Here is a 4,896-nt window from a genome sequence, read left to right as displayed (position 1 = left end):
AATTGAGAAGTCCAGGGAAGAGGCTGGTTGTAAGAGGCATTGTGAATGTTCCTGGATGTCATGTGAGCTTCAGTCTTAGTCTCAGTTTACCTGAGCTCTTCTCAGTAGATGGCTTCAGTTTTACTATTTCCATTAGGATGAGGAAACCAGATTGATAACCCCACAACAACTTCCTTGGAGCTTCATCCCTAATAGATAGGAGGGGGGAAAAAGTGCTTTCTGGACTTGAGTCTCATTGACTTTGACGAGTGAAGTAAACTTTGGTCACCATCTGCCCCTGAACCAATCACTGTGGACAGGTAGCAGTGAAGAATATTCTGCTTGGATTATCTGAGATCACGTGCTTTACTTCCAGAGCTTGGGGCAGGAGTCCTATATGAGAATAATGTTGGCTCATAGAGGTGAATGAGGCTTTCCCTAAGCAAAATTAGGCTACTAGTGTCTCAAGATGAGAAAGCAGGTACTGAGTAGAATAACAAGTTATGCTCCAGAAAAAGGATCTGTGATGAAACTAACAAAGTTTCTTTGAATCACTTAAATTAAAAAAGAATAGATTTATAAGAGGCAGCAAAACTCCCCCCCCCCCCCCCCCGCTATTCAGAGGCTGAGATTTGAGGATCTCTGTTTAAAACCAACCTGGGCAGGAAAGTCTGTGAGACTCTTATCTCCAATAAACCACTAGAAAACTGGAAGTGGTGCTGTGACTCAAGTGGTAGAGCACTCACCTTGAGCTGAAGAGCTGAGGAACAGCGCCCAGGCCCAGAGTTCAAGCCCCACGACAGACAAAAAAAAAAAAAGATAACTCTTAAAAATATAAAGCACTTTTTTTTTTTTGTCATGGGGCTTGAACTCTGGGCCTGGGCGCTGTCCTTGTGCTCTTCAGCTCAAGGCTAGTGCTCTACCACTTGAGCCACAGCACCACTTCTGGTTTTCTAGCAGTTTATTAGAGATAAGAGTCTCAGGAACTTTCCTGCCTGAGCTGGCTTTGAACCGAGATCCTCAGATCTCAGCCTCCTGAGTAGCTAGGATTACAGGCGTGAGCCACCGGCGCCCAGCTAAAACACCTTTTTTCTAGTATTGGTGTTTGAACTCAGGACATCAAGCTTGCTAGGTTTGCTTGCCCAGTGGGTGCTTTATCACTTGAACCAGACCTCGGTCCAGTTTTGAAAAAATACTTTTTGTTAGCTATTTTGGAGATGGAGTTTCCACCTAGATTCTAGATCTCAGCTTCTTGAGTAGCCAGGATAATAGGCATGAGCTGGCTGTACTTGGCTTCTTTTTACAATCTTGACACGGGAGACAGAAGTGGCACATAGAAGTGGGAGTGTTGATGTACCATGATCAAAACTAAATTTGAACTTGAGAGGACGCTTGAGCCATATTGAGGTTCTCTTTTGCAATCTCACACTCTCCCCCATGAACTATTGCAAGAACTGAAGTTGTAGTAATAATCAATCACCATTGTCTAGCTTCTGTCATTCTTGCTTACTATGGACTTCAGGAGGAAGTCAATTAGGGAAGTTCTTTAGCCAGTATCATAATGAGTAATGGGAGCATTTACATGATTGCTAATGGCTGAGTTTACACGATGCCTCGAAGCATCCATGGTGATGTGTGGCAGAGACACATTATGACTGTGATTATCACTATAAATTAAGTTTATGTTGATATAATTAGCAGTTAAAAGCTAAAGTAATATTTATACTGATACAAGTTCTATCAAAGCCATACTAGTGCCAACAGATTGTGAATGTTGACATGGCAGGAATAATTTGATCTTGCAAGAAAGGCTATTTCTAGAAGGGAGAGATGTAACTGTACTATTGATTGGCACGTAGTTGCCCCTCTGTGCCCACCAAAAAAGTAGAAAGCATAGATTTGACCAAATAGCTCTGTGGATTTGGAATCTGTAATTTAGCTAAGTATAATCCCCAGTGAGGATACATAAAATCTTGATATAAAAAATTCTTGATATAATTTCTCCTCCTTAGTAGATCTGTTCAGGAGAGAGACAGAGAGAGACAGAGAGACAGAGACAGAGACAGAGACAGAGACAGAGACACAGAGACACAGAGACACAAACAGACACAGACAGAGACAGAAAAAACAGAGAGGGAGAGGCAGAAAAGGGGGAAGAAAAAAAAGGAGAGGGGAGGGAAGAGGACAGGGATGCCCCGGTGACTGGTTGTGAGTACCAGGCCCACAAGGACAAGGACAGCAATAATCCAGTGTTGACCATTTTGCCATAGGGTCATGAGACAGAAGGACTAGAGGCTCCATTATAAGAACCCCCGCCCCCCCCAACAAGATCTTTCTTGAATAACTCGGGCTAGAGTCAGCAACCATAGTTTTGTAGGCTCCCTTCTCTGCCCTGGTATTTGGGTGTGGGAGCCTTTGACACAATGATATTTCTCCCCCTAAAGAGTGAATCAGATCACCCCAATCCAGGGTCTTTGTCATGGTACCTAAGGTGCCAAGCCACTCTGGCTCCTTCTGCCTACCCAGCGTGCTTTGCATATTCTGTTCTTAACTCATGAGATTAACCTCAGTGTTGTAGGATTTCCTGCACTGTAGGGTGAAGGGAATAAGGTAGGAAAAGGTAAGTAGTGTTTAACAATCCCACAACTAGTGAGTCATAGGGTAGATCTGCTGTCAGCTGCTTTGGATGTGCTGGTACCCCTGGAATGTTCATCTGGTCAGAAAATGTTCATTCAATTGATTTTATTTTTGGAGGAACTTCCATTTGCCAGGCATTTTTTTTGTGAGCTTACTGCACATCAGTGAACTAAACAAGCGAGGGTGTCTGCCCTCTGGAAGTCTATTCAGGTGCCTCCATCGGCAATTTCAGTTACCAGGAGTGAACCAGACTCCAGGTATACTTAAATGGAAAGTTCCAGAATGAGGCAATTAATATGTGTTCAACGGTGTATCATTCTGAAGTGCTGGAGGGAATGTTGCTGCCCGATGGGTGAAGGCTGCAGACATCTCAGAGCTAGACCAGGCTGAGACCTCTGCCTAATGTTTTCAAGATCTTGCCACTGCTAGAAAAAGAATTCAGAGATGGAACAAAGTAAGGAATTGGTGAAATGTTTTATTATGGTATGTGTGTGTGGGGGGGAGGGGGAGTACACACTTGACAAAGATTGCAGGGCTTTTGAAGAGGTTCATTATTCGGAATGTTAGATAGCATCTTGTGGGCAAACATAATAGAAAATAAGACTATATGTGAGTTAAGGTGGGAAATTTCAGGAATCAGTCAGGATGAAGTTTTCAAAACAAGAACTTTTGGGGGACAAATCGAACCTTCTCAGGAACTCAGTATGCTGCCTGTGAGGATGGTGCTTTCTTTAGAGGCTGGGGACAAGTCACTCTGTGCTCCTGAAAGTCCATCTCTTTGGTTTGAGCAGCTATAATATTTAACATAGTGAGCATGCATACAATGCATACCCATGCAGTTGCACTCACATGTGATCACACAGTGCTAACACATGCACACTTCCTCCTTGTACCCAAGGAAGCAAACAAATCTACTTTCAAAGTAAAATCTAAAGGGTCAGAGCTGGGCACCAGTGGCTCATACCTGCAATCTTAGCTACTCAGGAGTCTAAGAACTGAATATGTGGTACAGAGACAGCTTGTGCAGAAAAGTCTGTGAGACTCCTAATCTCCAGTTAACTATCAAAAAGCTGAAAGTGACAGTGTGGCTCGGGTGGTAGAGTACCAGCCCTGAGCTAAAGAGATAAGAGATATCTCCTAGGCAGAATTCAAGCCCTAGTACTAGCATACACAGGAGAAGAAGAGGAAGAGGAGGAGGAGGAAGAGGAGAAGGAGGAGGAGGGTCATACTTGATGCTTCCTTAAAATCTTCCCAGGCTACCCCTTTTAGGGGACATATGTAGCAACCCCAGGAGAGCAGACCAGTGCTTGATGCTTTGGAGTATGAAGTTTAAGTGTGTGGGTCAAAAGTCTCCCTCCCCCGCCCCCCTTAGCATGTATGTGTCTTTAAGGAAGCCACTAAAATCCCCTAGCATCCCTCCCAACCTTTTTTTTTTTTTTTAATAAATGCAGAGTAGTAAAAATAAATCCGTAAATAATAGGTCTTGCTTCACAAGACTTTTGTTAGGACTGATGATGTTTATTTATACGAAGTTTCTAGAACATGCTCCAACACCTACCAGCAGAAAGAACTGAGTGAGCTGTTATTAACTCACTAAGGCATCTTTAGATAAACCTTTGGCTTCGTTTCTGCCAGGATTTTTTTCCCTCCTCCTCGCATCTCTCAGTCCTGCCAACTTGGACTAAGGAGGGTGCTGACAACCATCTTTGGAAATCCCTAGCAAAAGTGTCTTTTTGCAGCTCTTTGTTCATCAAGTTGCATTTCAGTTTCAAAAGCCCACCCAAAGGGCTAGCCCATACCTCCTTCCAAATTGCTTGGGGACACAAACAGAAAAACAGGTTCTCTGGAACTGAAGGCCATTTGTGATTTGTGTCTAAGGCCTTCTGCCTCCCAGTAATGGCACTGGAGGAGAAATGGGCTATGGCGGGCTGCAGTTTCTTCTGGAGATATTCCTAACAGTTGCTTTACTATCCTTGGGTACAAGGTAGAGTTCCTCATCCCCTTGCTGGACCCCGTGAAGAGAAGGTGATTGTATCAAATAAACATCATCTACCTGCATGCCAATTGGTTAAATAATCAATCAACCATTTCGTTAGCTTGAGCCACAAAGATGGGGTGGCTTTGACATTTGGTGAGAGGAAGATGCCATTCTGGGTTAGATCTACATTCTTTGTCTTTTGGTATTCGTTCTAGAACAACAACAATAACAATAACAAAACGTGTATTGATAGACACGTTTTCCTTGGATGGCATTTTTTGTTAACTTACAAATATGCCAGG

This window comes from Dipodomys merriami, unplaced genomic scaffold (assembly GCF_024711535.1).
Source record: "Dipodomys merriami isolate MVZ:Mamm:240054 unplaced genomic scaffold, mDipMer1.0.p SCAF_16, whole genome shotgun sequence".
Lineage (NCBI taxonomy): Eukaryota > Metazoa > Chordata > Mammalia > Rodentia > Heteromyidae > Dipodomys > Dipodomys merriami.
This window is presented reverse-complemented; position numbering follows the sequence as displayed.